General features: G+C 35.2%; 1 long non-coding RNA gene across 1 annotated transcript; it reads left to right on the top strand.

Moving 5' to 3' along the window:
* The first annotated feature begins 6,922 nt into the window (after window positions 1–6,922).
* Window positions 6,923–14,143, top strand: LOC121493833. Its single transcript, XR_005988567.1, has 2 exons — window positions 6,923–7,019; window positions 12,881–14,143. It is a non-coding gene; the product is annotated as an uncharacterized LOC121493833 (long non-coding RNA).
* The last annotated feature ends 10,848 nt before the right edge of the window (window positions 14,144–24,991 follow it).

Here is a 24,991-nt window from a genome sequence, read left to right as displayed (position 1 = left end):
TAGGTGCCGGCTACTTTGTCAGCTGTGGTTGAGAAGCTAATAACCTGAGCAGAGCTTTTGACAGACTGAGGCACTCAACTCAAAATATAGAATTTACTAAGGAGTAAGGTTTATGGAAAACACTTAATGTTTTTGCTGGGCTCCTAGAAGTTGAGGTGAACTGGCGATAGACTAATTTATCTGAGTCAAAAGCCTAGATATAATTTATTTCGATTTCGTCTTGAATTGAAGTAATTAAGCAAAACTAGTGTCCCCAAACGAAGATACCTATTAGAATTAGGATGCAAAAGTATACGAAGTTTCAATTATCAATAAAACTTTTCATGTAAAACATCCCATTCACAATCAAAACTTACCACTAGTATGAGATGAGTCATGACAGAATAACAAAAGAAAAAGAGATAGGAGACACATGGCTTTCTTAGGATTAATCAGGTAATTCAAGTTAATTATTATATTAAAGCAATTGAAAATACACAATGAAATTTCAAGAAAGAACTGGATATTATAAAAACAAATGACCTTTAAAATGAAAAAAATACAGTAACAAATAATGCAAACAGAATTTTACTTCTGCTTGTTTATTTTTACTAAAAAATAAACAGATATGTTTATTTTTTTACTCTTACAGTAAAAAAAATTAAGATAAAACGGTGGATGAAAAAAGTCTTGGTGTACTAATTTTTTAAAAGATTTTATTTATTTATTTATTTATTTATTTATTTATTCATTCATTCATTCATTCATTCATTTGAGAGAGAGAGAGAGAGAGAGAGAGAGTAGGAGTAGGGGAGAGGGCCAAAGGGAGAGGGAGAAGCAGACTCCCTGCTGAGCATCCTAGGGTCCCGGGATCATGACCTGAGCTCAAGGCAGACAATTAACTGAGCCACCCAGGTATCCTTTGGTGTACTAAGTGGGTAAAGCCTTTCACAGATGAGTAGCAAGCTATTGTAGTTCAGATACCAGGTCTGTGTGCTGGCAAAATAAGGAGACTTTTTTGCAAAACACTGCAAGAGTTCATTGCATCTAGAAGAGACAAGTGAGATATAAAGTCCTTCTGGGACATACTGAACTGGAACCACCACAAATGCAGTAGTATTTTGCATGGCACAGCAGTCCTCCATGCCCTTTAAAAATTTTTCCTAGATAATGGAAGAGTAGCACTGATAAGCAGAAATTGCCCACAGAGTTTTGCATATTCATATCATGCCTGGAATGTCTGAATACAAAGATTTATGAAAGGCCAACTTTCTCCAGGCATCAACATCAAACATTTAAGTAGATATACCTTTAGGCAATCAGAGTCAAAGCAGTGTAATTTTATGAGTTTGATGAAAAATATATCCACAAATCTAAGAAGCTCAGTGTGAATCCCAACACTCTAAAAGCTCAAGAAAATCAACCAATATATTTAAAATACTGAAAGAAAATGCCAATCTAAAATTCTAGAAACAGCAAAAGAAAATTTACATTTATTATAGAATAAAGACATTTTCAGACAAACAAAAGCTGAGAGTATTCATTACCAGCAAAAATGTATTACAGGAAATATTAGGAAAAAATAAATCTTTAGGCTAAAGAGAAAGCATACTAGTAGGAAACTCAGATACTTAGGAAAGCCTAAAGAGCATCAGAAATATTATAGAATAGATAAATATGAAAGACTCATTGAATAATTTTTCTAGTTTTATTGAATACATTTTCTTGTTCAAAACTGAGATCTTCTAACAGCCCCTCAATTTGGCAGTGTTGTCAGTGAGCCACTTTGAACCTCAAGTCTTCAGCCCCAGTCAAGTCTTCAGATAATTGTAGTCCCAGCTGATGTCTGACTGTAACCTCATGAGATATTCCAAGTTAGAACCACCAATTCAATTTGTTACAAATTCCCAACAAACAGAAACCATGAAAGATAAAAATGGTGGTGGTGGTTTTAAGTTTCCAACATGACATGTTATACAGTAATTGATAACTAACACATGTATCTTTTATTGATAGTGACTTTTATTTTTCCTTTCAAGTTTTATTTATTTATTGATTGATTGATTTATTGATTTATGTTTTATTACACTAGCTAGGAACTGTTTTACAATGTTGAATATCAGAAAACTTGTCCTATTCCCAATTTTGTTTTAATTTTTTTAAAAAGATTTTATCTATTCACGATAGACGGAGAGAGAGAGAGAAAGAGAGAGAGAGAGAGGCAGAGACACAGACAGAGGGAGAAGCAGGCTGCATGTGGGAGCCTGACTCAGGACTTGATCCCGGGACTCCAGGATCACTCCCTGGGCCAAAGGCAGGCGCCAAACCACTGAGCCACCCAGGAATCCCCCCTATTCCCAATTTTAAATATAATTTATTTCACCATAATTATGGTATTTCCTGTAAGGTATAGTACATACACTTTATTGTATTATGGAAATTTTTTCTATGCCTCGTTTGCTTAGAGGTTTTATAATGAATATATGTTGAATTATCTTTTCTCCCCATCTATTAAAGTGTTCATTTCATATATTTTTTACTTATAAAGGTAAATATCAATTTTCAAATATGATACTATCATTGTTTCCCTAGAATAACCCCTGCTTAAAGTGAATTGACCTTTCTATACATTGTTACAATTAAATTTGAAAAATTCTATAGAAATTTTGCATGTATGCTTATCTGAGTGACTAGTCAATGATTTCCTCCTGTCCTTTGTCAGTTGTTATTAAGATCTTCTAGCTTCATCAATTAGATTGAGAAGTGGGCCTAATATTTGTATTGTATAGGATTAGTGTTATTCTTCTTAAATGATTTATAGAATATACTGGTGAAAGTGTCTGAGCCTGGGGACATTTGTTTTTGTTTTTGTTTTTGTTTTGTTTTGTTTTAATGGAAGATGGCCAATTGGAATTACCCAATATTCATGTTAATTTAGTGTGGGTCTGCTCTGCTTAATTCTTTTTCTCTTAATGGCCTTCGTCTTTCCCTTTTCAAGAATATGACATTGGATAAAGAATTTGAGCTTAGCAATTGTTTCATTTCAGTATTGGCAAAAGCTCTGAGACCAAAACAAAAGATTGGTGAAAAATAAATCCTATTTGGGGAGAAAAACTTCCTCTTTGGGAAGATGAAGAAAATAAAACCACATATATAGTGAAGTAAAATTTCAAGTAGCCAAATTCTTGGGCAGAGGACAGACATTGAAGAAGATACAATTAAAGGTAGAAAAAAACACTAAAGATGATCTTATTTCTTGTTATTGTTCTCTTATTTTAAAGACAAGGAAAATAACTTCAAAATAAAATGACATTTTAGAGTTCATATACCTTGTTAGTGGCAAAATCTAAACATTATTTTGCAACCTTAATTCATAATTTGAATTGAAAATAATTCACTATATATACCATTGTGTTTAAGATGAGTCAGCCAGCAAAGTGGGGATAGCAGATAGAAGTATAGTAGAGAAAAAAAAGATCAAAATTAAGGGGCATAGTGCTGGGAGCTCTTAGTCATGTTTCTCTCCAAGTTTCCTGGAAGGATATATAATCAAGGTAAGCTTGATGCATATGGTCCCATATCATATATATTTTAAAATAACTGTAATAAAATTATTAACACTTTTATGCTAGCAGACTAATATAGTCTAATGAGTATCTATAAATACAAATGAGTATCATATGGTACTTAGCTGCCATTGTTCATATTAGCATACTGCAAAAACAACATATTAAAAATGAATGACTCCACAAAAATTGAAAAAAATGGATTACTCCAATTCTAACAGTTACAAAGGAATTCAAGTAGCTGGACATTAATGATTCTTTTTAATTGCTTTCAATATTTTTTGAAGATTTATTTATTTATTTAAGAGACAGAGAGAGAGAGAGAGAGAGTAAGCACAAGAGGGAAGGGCAAAGGGACAGAGAGAGAATCTCAAGCTGACTCTACACTCAGGCAGAGCCAGACCTGGGGTTCAATGTCAGGACCATCTGAGATGACCCAAGAGTCAGATACAACCCACTGCACCACCCAGGCACCCCCAACTGCTTTTAATGTTAACTGACATTGGGCAATCGTTTAACACCTCTATCATGATGATTTCAGCTCATTTAGCAGTTTTGATGTGGCAAAATTATATAAAATGAAAGACAGTCCTTTAGTGTGTGAAGTTTTAAGAAATAAACTAAGGTTCAGTGACATTAGCACCAAATATATTTGTTGACAACACCAGGTATGTCATTTCAGTGGTGAGTGCTATGGACTGAATTGTATCCATCCCAAAGCTTATATGTTAAAGCCATAAGTCCCCATGGGACTTGATTGGAGAGGGCCTTTAAAGTACAAGGGCACTTGGGTGGCTCAGTGGTTGAGCATTTGCCTTCGGCTCGGGTCATGATCGTGGGGTCCTGGGATCAAGTCCCACATCAGGCTCCCCGGAGGGACCCTGCTTCCCCCTCTGTCTATGTCTCTGTGTCTCTCATGAATAGATAGGTGAAATCAAAAGGAAGAAAGGAAGAGAGGAAGGGAGGGAGGGAGGAAGAGAGGATGGGAGAAAGGGAGGGAGGGAGTACTTAATGAGGTCATAAGAATGGAGTCCTGATTCAATACAGCTGATGCCCTTATAAGAAAAGGTAGCGAGACTAGAGCTTCCTCCCTCTGCCTTGTGAGGACGTGAGGAAGGGGAAGAGAGTCTTTATTAACCATGCTGGCACCTTGATTCAGACTTTTAGTCACCAAACTCTGAGAAAATAAATTTCTGCTGTTTAAGCCACCTGTTTATGGTTGTATCATAACAGCACAAGCTGGAGAATATAATGAAGCATGCACTGTGTTTTCTGATGTGATTGAAATATGACTCCCTAAAATGTTCTTTGTCAATCATTCCAGTTATGACCTGAAGTACAAACCACATCTTTCCCTTTCATTTTGTGTTTATCAAATTGATTGGTTATTTTCAACTTCTCATTCAGCAATGACAGATAAAATTACAATCATTCATCCAATAGGATGCAATAATAATTGTAAATTATATTTTATGTGTGTGTATACACAATGATTTTAAATCATGTGGTCAATGAATGATAAATGAGAAATGTTTCTTTGCCAATGGAGCACATTTCCATGCTTTAAAAATAGCCATAGCAAAATTAATAATAAGTATTGATAAAAATATTTTTTCATGGCATTTCTATTGTATTGACTTGATTGTCTTTAGAGGTTTAGAATATTTTTGCATTAAATAACTTGTTTTTTTGTCTTAGTGATCATTTGTTTTGATGCATACATTTTCCTGGAAGAATTGACATAGCATATTTCATCTCCAATTTTTCTTTTTTTTTAAGATTTTATTTATTTATGAGAGACACACAGAGAGGCAGAGACATAGGGAGAGGGAGAAGCAGACTCCATGCAGGTATCCCGACATGGGACTCGATCCCAGGACTCCATGATCACACCCTGAGCCAAAGGTAGACGCCCAACTGCTCAGCCACCCAATTTTTCAATTTTTCAATTACTGTGTATTTAGGGATTTTTTTTCAAGCCTAGTTTGATGTAATGACTTAACCTATTCTGAAATCACTATAATTTTTATAATCTTAGGAAACAGTTAATTATATTTTGTTAAGTTATCAATTCAAAAGATGTTAAGTGTCTACAAAACTTATAAAAGAGACTTAGAAAAACTATCTAAATAATTTCCCTAAAATATTAACATAAGGTACATGATTAAACACTGTCCTATGGAACACAAGCATCTTATTAACATCATTTATGTATCAACTTTAAATAATGCCTAAGACTTAATACCCCTGTTCCTATACATGATTTTAAAGACACCTTTGATAGGAGAAAATAGAGAAAGAGAAGATAAATGCAACATAGGGTGAAGTATAAACTGCTATTAGTTTCCATGCTTGCTAAATAGATGATAGTAAGACTTTTCCACTTGTAACAAATTGTTTATATTTCTAGTAGTTCTTCTACACAAAGGTAGGAAACTGCAGCAAGAATGCATTGCCACTGGAAAAAAAAAAAAAAAAGAACGCATTGCCAGAGTGCAGTATAATAACTTGGTTCTCAGAAAGGCAGAAGGAAAAAACACAGAAACATATAATATTAACAATAAAACCACCCCAAACATCTTAGTAAACAAAAGAAGAAAATTCAGTGAGTACTCCTTTCTACCAATACCACCAGCTGGGAGAAGTGTACTCTGTTCCAGGAAGCCCACAACTATATAAATGTTTTCTAAATAAAAATTAATGTATGTACTAAAAAGACTACAGTAAGAAATTCGTTTTAAAGACTCTAAGGGTGGTTACTCTGATGTATTTCACAAGTTACTGTGTTATGATTTAACTGCTATTTTTTATATTTAGATGGAATTGTTTTCAAAGCAAGGCCCTCAACCTATATAAGATCATTATTTAAAATTAATAATTCATAGGCTAAAAATCAGTGTTTGCTGAATTCGAAAATGTGTTTTTCTAAGCAATAGCAATAATAAAAGATCTTACTTTAATATTGCACTATTACCCTTAAAAATCCCACTTAGTGCTTGGACTAAGTTCAAATATTCCTTTTACCTACATATAGTTTAAAAATTTCATGCAGTTTTTCGAATAAATATTAGCTAGGTCAGAGGGAAAATAATAGTAGAAATAAAGCAGAGGGCTAAGTGAATCATGGAAATTTTGAGAATTTTAATCATATATGGTTGAATATTATGGACTGAGTTGTGTTTCCTGCCTCCCCCAGAATATATATTGTAGTCCTTACCCCTAAGGTGACTATATTCTGAGTTAGGGCTGTTAGGGTGATAATTAAGGTTAAATGAAGTCACGAGGAGGAGCCCTAATGTGATAGGACAAGTGTCCTTATTTGAAGAGAGACACCAGTGCCCTCTCTCTCTCCGCAGAGACGAGAAGCCGTGTAAGAACACAGCAGGAAGGCAGCTGTCTGCAAGCCAGGAAGAGAGACTTCCTCAGACACTAACCCTGTAGGCACCTTGATCATGGACTGCCAGCCTCCAGACTGTGAGAAAATTATTTTTTTTTTATTTAAGCCACCCCATCTGTGGTATTTTCTTATGACAGCCTTAGCCGACTAATAGAGCATACTAATCACAAATGAGAATCATGTTGTACTGAGCTGATTTTGGGAGGTTAGCACCATCAGTCTAGCTAGTTTCAATACTGCTATCTATGAGATAATGCCTAAAGACAATATTTGATCACAGTACTACAGCTGCTTAGAGAGGGAAAGATTCATGAATGGGTGTTTCAAGCAGAAACTGTGCTTTCTTCTGTGTGTGTATCAAAATCATCTCCTTTAGGGATCTTGTTCCAAGAATAGAAAAAGAACATTCACAAAGCAATGGGTGTTAGTCACAGTTCTTTATAAGTGGGCCTCTAAAATCACTACTCAGTGGTGTTGGAGGAGATAGCACATGGCTTTTTAAAAATGGGGAGTAAATGGTCACTCTTTCATAAAAAGGTCTTTCTATTTATAATTTCAGAGGTTAGTCAATGAAAATGTGACATTGCCATTCCTTGTAGTCAGCAAAAAACACTGATTACCAAAGCAAGTTATATAGTAAGCACGTAGATCAGCAGCACTTTGGTATGCTTCTTTTTTTTTTTTTTTTTCTAATTCTGGACCACATCCAGATTTTAACAGAGCACTGCCTAAATATGGAATCTGCCCTCCATAATGTCCCAGACATTTTCTAGAAAAATTGTTCTAGTTGTATCAACTGAGCTTCCACGTGCTCTAAACAAAAAGGACGTTAATACTGCCAAATGAAAAAAAGAACTAAGGGTGTATTGCTTGTTAAAATCATACCTAATTTCATTCATGGATAAACCTCATAAAGATAATGGTGAGCACCTAAGCAAACACAGAGGGGATTATATAAATGGTATTCTTTAGTTAAAGTATATATAAATGTTGTTTATATTATGGATATATACAAATGTAATGACTGTTACCAGAAATTTATAAAGCAGCCCAAATGTATTTGTGGTCTCTAGATCGAGAAAAGAAGGGATGGAGTTGAGGAGAGGTATATAAAGATCATCACTGGTATCAGAATGTTTCTAATCTTTAAAAATGTTTGATGCAAATATAAACAATACAATTAAATAGATTTAAATAGAGTAAACAAAGGTCTGTAATGCTATTTTTTGTGCTGAAAAATTAAATAACTGAGATATGAATAAAAATATATGAGTGTAGAGGACATATTACTACAAGTCTACCATTTCCAATTATTACCATTTTTAAATCACATTACTCTCAAAATAAGATTGCTGCTAATATGGGTGCTACTGAATCTGTTTTTTTTTTCTAACTGAGTTTTTAAATTATTTCAAATTCCAGTTCAGTTTAGCCGTACTCTCCAATCTTTCTAATGGTTTTATATATTTTAAAATATAAATTTTAATTATGGGTCACTTCGTTTTTGTTTTGTTGTAGTTCTTGGAAAATATTAGTAAAATAAGGTATGTAGATTGGAGGCACAAGACTCCAGTTGGTTAAAATTTGGCAACTCCTGCACACATCACCACATACCATTAAATAGAGGATATTCATCATGCTAGAAAGTTCCCTCAAAGCCCTTTCTAGAAAATCCCATTTTGAATCTATGTGTGTTTATATGTGGGTGGGTGTAACTTTAGACACTTTGTGTTTTATCAATCTATTGTCTGTCCCTACAACTTGTAATCAGATGTCGTAGGATATAAAACGATGACATTTTTCAAGATTATTTTCACTTCTAGGTCCTTGATTCACTTAATTTCTGCCAAACCTCTCGGAATTGCATTCAGTCATGGATCCATTTCATTCCATGAATGTTATTTTGTAGTTTTTAGTAGACAGTCCTTACATGCCTTTTGTTAACTTTATTCTTAAGTAACTGGGCAAAGAAAGTATTTTGACAATGTTTGCAATTGAAATTTACTATTTTAGTTAGCTGAAAGAATAAAATATCAGCAGAGGGTGGGATTTGACAAAGCAGAATCTGTGAAAACCATTCAGTTAATGTCTTACTGTACAGGATTTGCCCATTTTATCTGATCCTAAAAATATAGCAGTGGCATTCATAAATTCCTTGTCACAGAACACACATAGCAATGGTACTCAAGAGAAAAACATGTAGTTCTAAGAAGTCCTTGTTATTTTCCACATCGCCCAGCTCTTGCTACCTGCCTGGAAGTGCGAATTGCAAGAGCTGATGAAACTGCCAAAGGAAGAGTGACAAGGAGTTCGGTGCTTGTGATGACATAATGAAAATATACATAGCTACAAGTGAATTAAGTTGGCTCCAGATCAATAATTTAAATCAAGTGAAAAACAAAACAAAACAAAAAAACAAGGAAGGGATAAAGAGGTAGGACTTAATTCATTTTGCAGCATATAAACTATGATTAAATGTCAGTTCCAAAAGAAAGCAGAGGATAGTTTTAAACAAAGGAGTTATTAGATCACCAGGAGGAAGTCAAAAGCAACATGCAAATATGGTTTGTCTGAAAAGATTGTTAGCAATCAAATTTCTAAGGTTTATTTTGTGTTTGCCAGTCTGGTCCATTAAAATCATAACACTAAAAGGTAGAAATTAAAAATCTAATATATGGACATTGGAGATATTGCAAGTTCAATTCCAGACCACTGCAATAAAGCAAATGTTATGATAAAGCAAATCAAATGAATTTTTTGGTTTCCCAGTGCATAGAAAAGTTACGAATACAATATATTCTAGTCCATTAAGTGTGCAGTTGCATCACGTCTAAAATGTACATACCTTAATTAAAAATACTTTTTGCTATGGGTGCCTGGGTGGCTTAGTCAGTTAAGCGTCTAACTCTTGACTTTGGCTCAGGTCATGATCTCAGTGTCATGAGATCAAGCCCTGTATCAGGCTGTGTGCTTGAGATTCTCTTTCTCTTTGTCTCTGCCCCTCCTGCTTATTCTCTTTCTTTCTACATTAATCTTTAGTTTTTAATAACTCTTCATTATTCTATAAAATCGAAGAGCTATTTCTGGTAGCATATTCAGGATGTGGCAGCTTCTGAGGAGCATGCACGATAAGATGTGTTGCATGGGTCTTCCTGTGAATATTGCTGAATTTTGTAAAAGCTTATCACCTCGGGCTATGCTGACTGGTTTTATTTTCTATGGTCTTTTGGCCTGAATAAAATTTTAGTTTCTCTCCTTTGACGTGAACAAACCCAGCCTGTTAGCTTATGCTAATTATTGGAGTGTTATTTTCACTAATCAGGGTGGTGGCTGTTGAAGGTTGGGGTGACTCTGGCAATTTCTTAAAATAAGGCAACGATGAAGTTTGCTGCATCAATTGATTTTTCCCCTCGTGAACAAATTATCTGTAGTATGTGATACTGTTTAACAGCATTTCATGCACAGAACTTTCAAAATTGGAGTTGGTTCTCTCAATCCACACCACTGCTTTATCAACTAAATTTATGTAAAGTTCAATCCCTTTGAACTTGTAGGGAATATCCCTTGAAGGGATATCAAGGATATCCCTTGAAGTGTTATCATGAAATCTTAGCAAATGAGTAACACTTTTATTTCTCATTCTCTTGTAATGTCTACTGCATCTGTAGCTAATTTCCTTTCCTGGTCTTGGACCCCTCAAAGCCATCCCTGAGAGTTGGAATCAATACTTCCAAATTCCTGTTCATGTTGATATTTTGACTTCTTCCCATGAATCATGAATATTCTTCATAGTATCTGGAAGAGTGAATGTTTTCCAGGTTTTCACTTTGCTGTGTTCAGATTCCTTAGCGGAATAAATTTCTCTGGCTTTATGGCCTTTTAAAATGTATTTCTTAAGTAATAACACTTGCAAGTCAAAATTACTCCTTGATCCCTAGGCTGCAGAATGGATGTTATATTAACAGGCATGAAAAAAAAATTCATCACTGTCCATCTCCATCAGAGCTCTTGGGTGACTGTGCATTGTCAGTGAGCAGTACCATTTTTCAAAGAATCTTTTTTTTTTTTTTTTAATTCCTAAGGAGTAGTTTTCAACAGTGGTTTTAAAATATTGAGTAAATGATGTTGTTAACAGCTGTGTTACCACTCAGGCTTTGTTCCACATGCAGTACAGACACAGGCAGAGTAGAATTAGCATAATTTTTAAGGGTCTTAGGATTTTTATAATAGTATGTGAATATTGGCATCAACTTTAGGTCATTAGCTGCACAGCCTTTAACAAGAGAGTCAACCTGCGTTTGGAAGCTTTGAAGCCAGGCCTTGACTTCTCCTCCTAGCCATGAAAGTCCTAGATGGCATTTATTTCCAATATAATAGGATGTTTCCTATACATCAAAAATATACTTTTTATTTTAACCATTTTCATTATTTATCTTAGCCAGATCTTCTGGATATCTTGTTGCAGCTTGTACATAAGTACTTGCTGCTTCCCTTGCACTTTTATGTTGTGAAGATGGCTGCTTTTCTTAAACCTCATGAATCAACCTCTGATAGCTTCAGACTTTTCTTTTGCAACCTCCACACCTTTCCCAGCCTTCATACAATTGAAGAGAATGAGGGCTTTGCTCTGGATTAGTCTTTGGCTTAAGTGAATGTTGTGACCAATTTGATCTAACCAGACCACTGAAACTTTCTCCATATCAGCAATAATACTCTCTCGCTTTCTTATCATTTGTTGTGTTCACTGGAGTAGTATTTTTAACTTCCTTCAAGACGTTCACCTTTGGGGGAAAAGAAAACTTGTTTGCATTCACAACTTGGCTAAATATCTGGCAATTAAATCCACTGTCTCATATAGGTGTGGTTCATGGCACCCCAAAACAATTTCAGAGGTCCCATCCAAGATCGTTCATCACAGATCACCAAAACAAATATAATAATAATGAAAAAGTCTAAAATGTTGTATATGTCCTGATTGCTCCACCAACCAGCCATTCTCTCATCTCTCTCTCTCTCTCTCTCTCTCTCCTGGCCTCTGTATTCCCTGAGACACATTGGTAGTGAAATTAGACCTGTTAATAACCCTGTTATGTCTTGAAGTGTTTAAGTGAAAAGAAGAGTCACACCTCTGTCACTTGAAATGAAAAGCTAGAATCAATTAAGCTTAGTGAGGAAAGCATATTGAAAGCTAAGATAGGCTGAAAGCTAGGCCTCTTGCACCAAACAGCAAAAAAACAATAAAGGACTTTATATGTTTATATGTAGGTGTGGACTTTATATATATATATATATATATAAATAAATATATATATGCTATATATATATAAAATATACATATATATATATATATATATATATAATTCCATTGCACACATAGCAGGCTACAGCAGAGCATAAGCATAACTTTTATATGCACTGGGAAACCAAAAAAAATAATTTAAATCACTTTATAATGATATTTTGCTTTATTGCAATAATCTGGAATTGTACTCATATTATCTTTGAGGTATGTGTCTAGTTTTGCATTTTCCTTGTATTTTCCTGGGGGGGGGGGAGAAAACAATGAAGTAAAACTTCAATTGTCTGAAGTAGCCCCACATTTTAATTAAAGTCTTTGTCCTGTCATTTATTACCCCTGAGACATATTTAAAGAAACACTACCAGGGAACTGTTACAATTTAGAAATATCAGATGGTATTATTGAGTATATAGACACTTCTGTGAGCTTATGTGTCCCTTTTCACACTGACTAATAAAGCGGCAATACCACTAAGTCTCATTTTGTGAGTGGACGATCCATTGCTGCAGACACTCTCTTTGGTGGGTTTTTGTGTGTATATGTGTGAGTTGGTTAGAACTAACCCCACTGAGGCAGTGCCATGCAAGACAGTACTGATCCTCCTCAGGACCCAACACCACCACTTTTGTTTGCTTCTAGATCTGTAACTAGATTCAAGTTCCTACAAACCTCTGAAGATGAGATACAAAGTGTGACCCACAAGAAGATAATCTTCTACAACACCAAATGAACTACTCGAATGTGTGTATACAGAAATCTGGGGAAGATGTGAGGAAATGAATACTATGAGTGTGGGACCACAGGGGAAAGGACATAAAGCTGGATCTGGCAATGCTTCTTCACATGGGCTCACAGAGATGAGATTCTGCTACGACAGTGCAGCTGGGCAATTAGAAAAGATTTCCAAAATTGGTTTGCTAGGTTGGCTGAAACATGGACCAAAAAGTGACCTACCTTTTGGTGAAATAGGAAATGCAGACCTGTCTTACTTTAATGTAGAGGAAGAGATTTGAATGGCTTAGGGAAATTGGAATTTAAGGTATGAGGTAACAAAAAATATCACTTTATCTCTTCTTCTGTGGATGGGGTTAGTATGTTTTCAGTTGTATGCAGGGTAGTTGTATCTGGTTAGGTAGAGTTATCCTTGTTATTGTGTTTATTTAGATATTAAATGTGGTTTGGGGAGATCAACAAGAATGCAATTAACTATTAAAAGGGTTCATTTTATGTGTCAAATTGATGGGGCCACAGAATGCCCAGATGTCCAATTAAACATTACTGGGTGTGCCTGTGAGAGAATTTTAGGAAGAGATGAACATTTGAATTCATGGTCTAAGTAAAGCAAATTACCCTCCCCAGTGTTGGGGGCAACATTCAACTCTTTGAGGATTCAAGTAGAACAAAAAGAAGAAAGTTGAATTTTTTCTCTCCCTCTGATCGCTTGAGACATTAGTCTTGGACAGGAACTTAAACCACTGGTGCTCCTCGTTCTCAGGGCTTCTTGAAACTGAACTTGCACTGCAATCTACACCATCAGCTCTCCTGGGTCTCCAGTTTGTAGAGGAGATGGCAGATTAAGAGACTTCTTAGTCTGCATAATCATGTGAGCCAACTCCTTATGTTAAGTTTCCCATGTATATGTAAATATGTGTGCATACATATTCTACTGTTTTTTTTTCTCTCTCTAAAGAACATTAAGTAGTACAGAATATATGTGTGAGTCTACAGTGATACACAGAGAGAGCCAGACAGAGGGAGAGAGACAGCTATAGTAAGGAGTTATATATACACCAAAAATTAATAGTGAATGGACTTAAAACTTAAAAAAACATATTTTTACTTTTTTTTTTAATTTCCCAAGGTTTAAAGGTATGACATATAATGCTATCAAGAAAACAACTTCAATTTTTTAAGGAAAAATTGGGCAAAGCTGTTTCCCTGTGAAACCTGATTGATAATAATACTGTAAGGTGGATAAAGTTTATGAATACCATTCATCTGTATAGAGAAATGTAAAAGAGGTAGAGCTATTAGATTTCTATTTTCTAATTATTTAGAAAATATTGTCTTGTCTCCATTTAAATGCCTTCTTGAAAGACAAGAACTTAATTATAGTTCTGAATAGAAAAATGAATATCTAGTTGAATTTTGTCAAACGCTTTTTCCGTATCCATTCAGATGGTGATATGATTTTTATCCTTCATTCTGTTAATGTGGTATATTATATTGATTGATTTCATTATATTGAACCATCCTTGCATCCTAGGGATAAATCCTACTTGACCATGGTATATGATCCTTTTAATGTGCTGCTGGGCTTGGTTTTGTTAATATTTTGTTGAGATATTTTTTCATCCGTGTTCATCTGGGTTATTGGCCTGAACTTTTCTTGTGATATTTTTGTCTGGCTTTGGTATCAGGGTGATGTTAACATCATAAAATGAGTTTGGAAGTTATCCTTTCTCAACTCTTTTGGAAGAGTTTAAGAAGGATTGGTATTAATTCTTCAAACATTTGATAGAATTCTCCAGTGAAGCCATCTGATGGTCAGGGCTTTTCTTTGCTGACAAGTTTTTGAAGGCAATTCAATCTTCTTAATTGTTATTAGTCTGTTTAGCCTTTCTTTTTCTTCATGATTCAATCTTGGCAAGTTTTTGTGTGAATTTATCCATTTCTTCTAAGTTGTCCAACTTGTAGGCACATAATTATTGACCCTTTATAATCTTTTAAAAATTTCTATGGCAAAGTTGTAATATCTTCTCTTTAATTACCAATTTAATTTATTAAGTTAAATTAAATACAGCTTTTCTGTATCCTAGAAAGTCTCACATGCTATGTCTTCTTTTTGGTTTGTCTTGAGATATAAGTGAATGATGTAACAAAGCCTCCAGGATCCAATGTATTATTATAACATGGTTCAGTTATTTTACTAATCAATTTGTTTGGAGGACCTGCATATAATTTCATATAACCCGCTAGTTCCAATTATATACCCCACTATATCAAGTAATTATATTTTATTTTATTTATTTTTTATTTATTTATTTTTATTTATTTTTTCTTTTTTTTAAGTAATTATATTTTAAATAACTTTGTTTCTTGCACAGAAGATTCAGGCTATAGCACCTCTGGGTTGTTATAAAGAATAGTTTTAGGAACATGAATTTTTGGCCTTATCTATAAGTCTGCTTTTATATCAAATAGGCAATCTGGGAATGGAATGAGTTTTCCAGAATTTACAGAATGGGGACTCTGGCATCAGACAGGAAGGAAGTCCTATAATATCCTAGGTTTAAGACATGGATCATATGCATAACTCTTATTACACTCACATATTGAAAATATTGAAAATATTAAAAAAAAAGCTAAGTGGATTTCCACTTCCAATGTAATAGAGTAACAGGATTAGGAGTTACATTCCTGCTGTATACTGCTAACCAACTGGACAAAATATCTGAAAAAAACATGTTTAGATATTGGGCAGCAAGCAGCATAGATTTGCTGTGAGCTTGCTTACTTTGCTTGATGATACAATCTGATCCCTCTAAGTTGAGATGATCAGAATTCAGGGAGGCTGAGGTGGCTGTAAGTTGCAAAGAAACAGAGAGAAAGAAACAATGGTAAAAAAAAATAAATAAATGAGGATCTCATTGAGTCAGCTGAATACTAAGCCAGCCATGCAGGCATCAGGCAAGATTCCACGGGGCTGTGCGAGAAACTCTCACGTGGCAGACAGTTTAACTCACTGGAACAGAAAGTGCTCATTCGTCACCTGGGGCTATGAGAGGAGCTCCTAAAAGGGTCAAACATTAAGAGTAAGGGCAAATTATCCCTAGATTGAATACTGTTCTAGGCACACCCATAAATAGTTTTAAAGTAAGCCTCTAAATTGAGAGTGACACAACCTTTTCTTAAAGGACCCACTAGTAAATTTTTTACACTTTGCAGGCCACGTATGATGTCTGTTACATATTATTAGTCTCTGTTTTTGTTTTGTTTTTACAACCCTGTAAACATATGTATTAGTTTCTTAGGTTGATATAACAAATTAATATAAACTTAGTAGCTTAAAATGATAGAAATTTACCCTCTCAGTTCTAGAGGTTAGATTTCTGAAATCACGGTGTCAATAGGGCATGCTTCTTCCCAAGGCTCTAGGAAAGAATACTTCCTTGCTTCTTGTACATTTTGGTGATTTCTGGAGAGTCCTTGTCTTGTAGATGCATCATTCCAATCTCTTTTCCTTCTTTACATGGCTCTTCTCCCTGTATAGATGTGTCTCCACATGTCTGTGTTACTTCTTCCATGGAGACTGGTGATTGGATTTAGGGACCAGCCTGATCCAGTGTGACCTCTTCTTAACTTGGCTATATCAAATTAAGTATTTCCCAATAAGGTTGCATTAACAGGTACCAGATGGACATGAATTCTGGTGGGGAAGGGTACCATTGTGAAAACCATTCTTGGCTCACAGGCCATTAAAAAAAAATAGCCATGGGATTAGGTTCAGCTCATATGTCATAGTTTGCTGTCATAGTTGGCTGGTATAAATCAGTAACATCAAATCAAACTACAGTAAACTGAAAGGCTTTATTTTTTAACTATATGACTTAATTATGAAAAGGCAAAAATATGAAAAAAATTCTTTTAGATACAAGCATAATTTGTCATGTGTAGCATTCCAGGGGCTATCCAATTAGAGCAGCACAGTGAGGTAAAAAACACCCTAATAATATTTAATTAGAGGAGCACCTGGGTGGCTCAGTAGGTTAAGTGCCTACCTTTAGCACAAGTCATGCTCTGGGGGTCCTGGGATCTCAAACCCCACATAGGGCTCCCTGCTGAAGGCACCTGCTTCTCTCTCTCCTTCTGCTCCATATATATATATATATATATATATATAAATTAGGAAATAGTCCTGTCAAGTTCAGCAAATCACTGCAGTTTGAAGTAGTTTATCCTTATATTTAATAAATAAATAAACAAATAAATAAATAAATAAAATGTTTATTTATTAACATCTGAATTCAGGAGTACAAAGTTCAGATAAAAAAGAAAATTCTCACACCAGGGTAAAATAATAAAATGTTAGCACTTAGTTTCCCCGACAGAGTCAGAGATAGTATCAAATAGTAATAAAAGTACAATAAAGAAAAAAAGCTGCTGCATCCTTTTTGGTAACAATTTCTAGCCTTCATTGTGCTCTTCTTTCTGGCAGTAAGGTAACTACTTCCTTAACTGTAAGTTTACACTAGAGAGTTTCTTCACTTTATCCTAATTTCATGCCAGTAAAATTCTAGACGAATACACTTAGGTTGACATCACTACAGTTTTAAACAAGTTTTCTTATGTAAGAATATTTTTACATTAGCAGAATAGTTGTCAGGATACTACAGAGATTTCTAGCATACTCTGCATCCTACATTCCAGTGCTACCCTACATTTGTCACAACTAATGAGCCAATAGTGAAACAAGATTATTAACTAAAGTTCATGCTTTATTTAGATTGTCTTAGTTTCTATGAAAGGATCTTTTACTGTTCTGTCGGTACAGGTTGCCCTGCTGTCCAAAAGTAGAGCATCCCTATGAAAACTTGCATAAGCCAAAATAGCATAAAACAAAGAAGCAATTGCTGTTAATTAATGCAGACACATATTTGAGCCTTCCCAGACACCCAAAATAACATCTTAAGTTTTTTTTTTTTTTTGATACCTCGGGACACATCTTGCTAAGGGGTTCACAAAATAAATTAAGATAAAGCACAGATGCTCACAAACAAGGTCAAAGCTATGGTGGCTTGATGCTGAGATGCTGAGTGCTCCTCTTGGTGCTCATAACAGGTATGCACTGCCGTTGTAACAGCTTGCTACAAAACAGACACTAAATGCTATTTTTACCTTTTGCCTTAAAAAAAAAAAAAAAAAAAGCAAAGATCCACTTTGGATTTCTTTTAGTTAACAGGTACAGATGTAGGTCTTTCATAAAGAAGTGGCATAATATGAACTTTCAAAAATCAGGGGATACATAAATGTAATAATATCACACTACATTTAGTCATCATGCCTCCTTAGACTCCTCGAGGCTATAGATGTCTCTCAGACTTCCCTAATTTTGCTGGCTTTGAGAGTTTTGAAAACTAGTGCTCAGGTATGGGTATGTAATGAATTTCCTTCTATTCATGTTTATTTTCTTTCTTTCTTTCTTTCTTTCTTTCTTTCTTTCTTTCTTTCTTCTTTTCTTTCTTTTTTCTTTCTTTCTTTCTTTCTTTCTTTCTTTCTTTCTTTTTCTTTCTTTTTCTTTCTTTCAAGATTCATTTATTTGAGAGAGAGACACAGAGAGAGTGAGCAGGGGGAGGGACAGAGGAAGACGGAGACAAGCAGAGTCCCTAATGTGGAAGGAGCCTGATGGTGGGTCTCAATCCCAGGACCTTGATCATGACCTGAAGAGGCAGAGATACAGGCAGAGGGAGAAGCAGGCCCCCTACAGGAAACCTGACGTGGGACTCAATCCCCGGTCTCCAGGATCACACCCCAGGCTGCAGGCAGCGCTAAACCGAGGCACCACCGGTGCTGCCCTAAGACCTGAACTGTAATCAAGAGTCAGACACTTAACCGACTGAGCCACTCCTGTCTGATTATTTCTGTAATGATTAGACTGAGATCATGGTGCTACTGGAGACTCGGGACTTCTCTGCACCTGAGACCTCAACCACCAGGCTGTGCCAGGTTCTTGATTTTACTACAAGAAGAATTCAAGGATGAGTCAAAGCAAAACTGAAGAACTTTTATTGCAAAGCAAAAGTGCACACTTGAGAGAGGAGTATGGGCACACTTTGAGGATCTGAGTCATGCCAGATGGATATGGGATTCTGGTTCCTATAGGCAGTTGTAATCACGAGGCATAAATACCCACGTAGAGTTCTGGAAAAAGGGGGGGATTTTTAAGAATTCTGAATATGATTACACCTGCTCTGTAACAGTAATGATACATAGGTGCAGTCTGAATTCTTTGTATATACTTCAAATGTCCTCCAAATGTACTAAGAATTCTCTGGTGCAACAGGAGAAGAGAGGTCATTCTCTGTTATTTGCAGGCCGACTGGGACTTGATGTGAATGCCTGCCGGCAGTTGAGCAACCTTGTGGTATATACTTTGTAGCTGGTCATGGTCTCTCACTCCATCCTTTATATTGTCTTTCTCCTTCATACAGTTGAAACCCTCATTGTGAGCTCATGCTGAATGACTAGAATGTTGTACCTGCTGACAGACTTCTTCCTAATATTACAATACTAATTGACCCTGAATTTTCTAACATTATGTTGCACATGCCTATCATACTACGTCTTAGAAATTATTTAATACTCAAATATGTTCCTTATTAAAATAGTTATTCTACTTCAAAATAAATTATGTCATGTAATATTATCAAAGAGAGATCCCTAATTAATATTAACTTGCAAAATAAAATATACAATGACCCATTACTTGTTATCTAAAATTTGTTGCAATTTAGCTAGCTATTAAGTATGCACATTGGGTAAAAGACAAATTAGCACTGAAACATCAACAGCTTGTGGTTGTGAAGCCAGAAGTAATTTCACATTTACTTAATACTTCTTAAAAGCATGAATTATTGTAGGATAAGAGTCACCAAAAGATAGAGCCTAAAATTAGAGCACTTTTAGTTGCATCATTTGCAAAATTATAGGTTTTGTAACAGAGAAAATAAGATTCCTCTTAGCCTTGGGACCTTTATCGTAAAATATTTCTACTTTGCTTTTTAGATGTAGATTTTTTCCCTATTATTTAATTATCAGATTGTGTGAAAAGATGCAATTGTCCATTTTGTAATACTATGAATAACTTTGTGGGAAGTATTAAAAAGACAATAACATCCAATAGTGGTGAGCCAACCAAATAGATACAGAAAATGGATTTCTGGTTAGGCTATAACTGAACTTATTGGAGGGCCTGGTAAGTAAAAGAGCTGCCAAAGAGAATACACATTATGACTTCCACAAAGTGATATCCACTGATTGATGTATTATGTAAAAGAGAATTTATGAGAAGGGCGATATGTTAGGGATATTAAGATCATTTTTCTTGTCAGAAATAAGTGGTGCACAGCCTTCTTAGCTCTTGCTAACATGTAGACTTAGGTTTTCAAAGTATTTGTTTTTCATGCTATTGTATATGAGACAAGTTAAAAAAATTAAATGTAATTACTATCCACAACTAAATCAAGAGAGAAAAAAAGTGGAGATTGGTAATTAATTGTTCCTAGAATCATTATATAAAAGAGAATCTTCTTCTCTAGGTTAGGCTTCAAACTTTACTTTTGGATTCAGTCTACCAAAACTGGGATATGGTTTTTCATAGCCTATTTTTAAAAAATATTCTATTTGTTTATTTGTTGACAGAGAGAAAGCACACACACACACAGAGAGAGAGAGAGAGAGAGAGAGCACGAGGGGCAGAGGGAGAGGAAGGAGCAGGCTCTCCACTGAGCAGATGCTTAACCACTGGCCATCCAGGTGCCCCCAAATCATTTCTTTTTATGGTAAAAGAAAGCCGTGATCATTTCCTCCAGGACCCGAATTTGTACAGTATCCCTTTTATTGCATTCTATTCACCAAAGCAAATTGTAAAGCAAGCCTAGAGCCAGGGGCTGTAGTCACTGCTTCTTGAGGAGGGCAGCTGCATATATTTGTGGCCATTTTTGAATAAACCATTACCAATGATAATGGCATCAGCATAAATACATAGATGTGACAACTCAAGATTTTATTTTCTGAGCCAGAGCTGCTACATTCCAACTACTTTCTTTGTATTTTAACCTATTATCTAATCTACATTATATTATTATACGTCCAACCTCTATATATTGAGGACCATTATTGGGTTATTTTCTTTCCTGTGTCATTAAGACAACTAAATACCAAAATGTGGCCACTTAAGATATAAATAACATGTTTACCGGGCAAAAAAATTCCATTTTATTTTTCTCCTCAGTTAAATCTGGGAAATGTGTGAATGTTGTAGTACAAAATATTTTAAACATATAATGGGCTGTCTTTTAAAAGGAGCCAGACACAAAAGGCCATATATTGAACAATTCCACTTCTATGAAATGTTCAGAATAGAGATTCCCATAGAGATAAAATAGATAGTTAAAATAAAATAGATGGATACAAATTTAAAAATAAATAAAATAAAAATTAAAAATGGATGGATAAAAATAGGTGGTTACCAGAGGCTGCTGAGAAGAGGGAATGATGAGAGGCTTCCATGAGAAGGAAATTTTTAGGGCAGTGATAAAAATATTTTAAGATTTGTGGGTTGTGATGTTTGTACATCTCTGTAATATACTAAAATTCACTGAAATGAACACTTTATGAGGGTGAATTTTATGTTAGTCAATTATATATCAATTAAAACTGTCTATTAGATTCTTTAATGATCAATGTCACAATATCTTTTAAAAGCCCATTGTTGGACTTTTTAATTAAAAAGGACATTTTGGGGATGCCTGGGTGGCTCAGTGGTTGAGCATCTGCCTTCAGCTCAGGGCATGATCCTGGGGTCCTGGGATCGAGTCCCACATCGGGCTCCCTGCATAGAGCCTGCTTCTCTCTCTGCCTGTGTCTCTGCCTCTCTCCCTGTCTGTCATGAATAAATAAATAAAATCTTTTTTAAAAAAGGACATTTTATCTTTTTAGTGATTCGGCAAAGTTGAATGATGTGTTAGATCAGCAGTTTGACTAGTATCTGTGATTGTACGTCCATATAATGAACATGTACTCTGCTAGATAATGATTAATTAGTGTCATAAAACCATTGAATAAGACAATTCTAATAATAGGAAGAACCAGAAGGAGATGTTATGAGATTTGTTGCTTTTCAATAATTTTAGACTTACTAAAAGTAAAAAATAAATGTTAATATATTTATTTGCATTACAATTTTAATAATTTACTCTTTCTTAGGGTTGATTGCAAAAAAATCTGTCTTATATTAAGATTATGCTTATTTATAGCAACTAGGATGGGACAATATAGAAAAGTGTATATCTGGATGACACATATTCAGCCATCAATGGTGTATCAGTCAGGGTTAGTAAACCCTAGGAAAATAGATCAAATGGGAATTTGCTCCATTTATGGGAATGGATGATTTAGAGCTTTCATATATATATGTGTGGACAGGAAGGTCTGAGCAATTTAAGGGATTCAGAGGATCAGAGAAAGTTACCAACAACGATAAGCTGAAGCATCTGTGGGAGACGATTTGAGTTTGTTGGAAAATTGCAGATGCTTTGTATGTCCGACTGCCAAAGAGGGATCAGAAAAGGAGAAGTTATATACAGATGTGTGGAAGCTGCCACTGCTAAGAAATGCTTAGGGAAATGCCCCTGGTCAGTGGGACAAAGTAGCCAGGAAGAAGAGCAGAAGCTAGAGTCTGCTAGCATGGCTACATTTACTGTCATTCTGCCTAATCTTCTGAGATGAATGTTTTTTTTCTCACTCACATTCCATTTAGTAGTTAAAAATGAGAATGAAGTGGATAGAAATTTTTATTTCGATAAATGAATGTTGAGTAAGTCAAAACTACATTGTGCAATAATATATAATGTAATGTACATAGCAGTTAAAAGAACAAGGGTGTTCTTCCCCTCTCCCCAGTAACCTTGAAGTCATTTACCACCAAATAACCTCAAACACTGATACTCATCACCTGTCCTATCCCACATGATGTCCTTTTCACAGAGTTAGTGGCAGGCCCACTAGTTATGGTAATAAGATGCTCTATCCTGGGTTAGAATGCTCAAGCTGAGTTCCTGCTTTGCTACTTACTCTTTCACTCTGGCAATTTATGATCCCTTAGGAGCTTCAGTTTCCTCATTTTTAGAGTAGAGGAAATGGTACCTACTTTAAAGAATTGCTATGGGAATTAAATGAGCTCTATCGTATGTAAGGAACTGAGCAGAGTAGGAGGCCAGGGTAATCTCTCAAAAAATGATGATGCCCATTCGCTTCTAGCTATATATAGCAAATACCCAATGCTTCTCAAAAACTCATCTGGAGATAGTTATACTAGACATTAACTGCTTGCACATTCATTGGAGAGAAAAAGCATATGAAACTAGGAAATCTAAATCATGGGGAAATATATATCTGAAAACTTTTTGTGGAGAGATCAGGTGCTGTCAACTTTGCCATATTGTTCTGGTGACAGGAATCAATTTTATATCATGACTTAATGAACTCTCAAAACTTCAGAATATATAAATTTAAATATTTTTCCATTGAAGCTGAATAATAATCTGTTTTTAATCTTACAGGTATTGGGACATTTGCATGAGAAAGCTTTTTCTTTTTAGACTTTATTTATTCATGAGAGACACAGAGAGAGAAGCAGAGACACAGGCAGAGGGAGAAGCAGGCTCCCTGTGGGGAGCCTGCTGCAGGACTCAATCCCAGGACCCTGGGATCACGCCCTGAGCCAAAGGCAGCCACTCAACTAATGACCCACCCAGGCATCCCGAGAAACCTTTTTCTAAATGAGTTTTGTTTCATCATATAGTAGAGTTTTTGGATGAGGAAATTCAATAATAGTCCATGAGCATTAAACAGAAGAATGGAAGAGTTTATAGTAAGACACTCATTGAATGGAAAAAGTCCTCATCAAGAGAAAAGACAGTATGCCAGTCTGCTTAAAATTTCCTAATATTATTTGGTCAATTATGAGTTTTGGATATGCATAAAAATTATTATTCACACTGAAACAAGTAAGTAGGAATAAATGCTTTATTACCAGACTTAGCATATCTCAATTAATCATATAAATTAATTATACATAAAAGAATATTAGTCTCTTTCAGCACATATTTTGAAGCATAGTTTAAAGGATCAGAATACAAACAGATTAGAAGCAAAAAACAAGGGACACCTGGGTGGCTCAGTGGTTGAGCATCTGCCTTTGGCTCGGGTCATGATCCCAGGGTCCTAGGATCGAGTCCCACATTGGGCTTCCTGTAGGGAGCCTGCTTCTCCTTCTCCCTCTGCCTATGCCTCTACCTCTCTGTGTCTCTCATGAATGAATAAATAAAATATTTGTAAAAAGGAAGTAAAAAACAAACAAACAAACCTCCCCCGCCCAAAAACCCACAAAACTTCAAAGGATAGCTACCTCAGAAAAATCTTTCAATTACTCTGGTGTTTTCTGAACGTTAGGTCAACATCATAAAACTCTGAAGGAGAATTTGTCAATGCTTTAAGTAACTCTAAGAATCATTTCTTTCTTGCAGAAATAGAAAATAATGACATTTACAATGAGCATTAAAATAACGTTTATCTGCATGTGTGGTTTATTGAAGTTTGATTAACTCTGGTCAGAAAGTTTATAAAACAGTTAAGAGACTATGGAATTTTCCATCTATATTAGCATCAAAGTAGAACTGCAACAATAATGCTAAAATGATCATTTACCTTTCATATCACTTTAACTTTTGAGTTCATCTTAAATACAAACCCCTAGAGAGCAAAGAAAATTTGGAAACCCAATAGAAACCATTGGAGAGGGATTGATTCTATCAAGAAGTGAGTCTTTTGAAGAAATGTCTAGAAAATGCCTAACTAGGTGATTTTTCCTACCAAATTCCTACCAAAGACATAGACATAATCATAGCAGCATTGTTTTCTAAATGTAGAAAATCATATAAAGTGGGTTTCCTATTACATTCCATGTCA

The sequence above is a fragment of the Vulpes lagopus genome, chromosome 6 (genome assembly GCF_018345385.1).
Source record: "Vulpes lagopus strain Blue_001 chromosome 6, ASM1834538v1, whole genome shotgun sequence".
In the NCBI taxonomy this organism is placed as follows: Eukaryota; Metazoa; Chordata; class Mammalia; order Carnivora; family Canidae; genus Vulpes; species Vulpes lagopus.
This window is presented reverse-complemented; position numbering and strand designations above follow the sequence as displayed.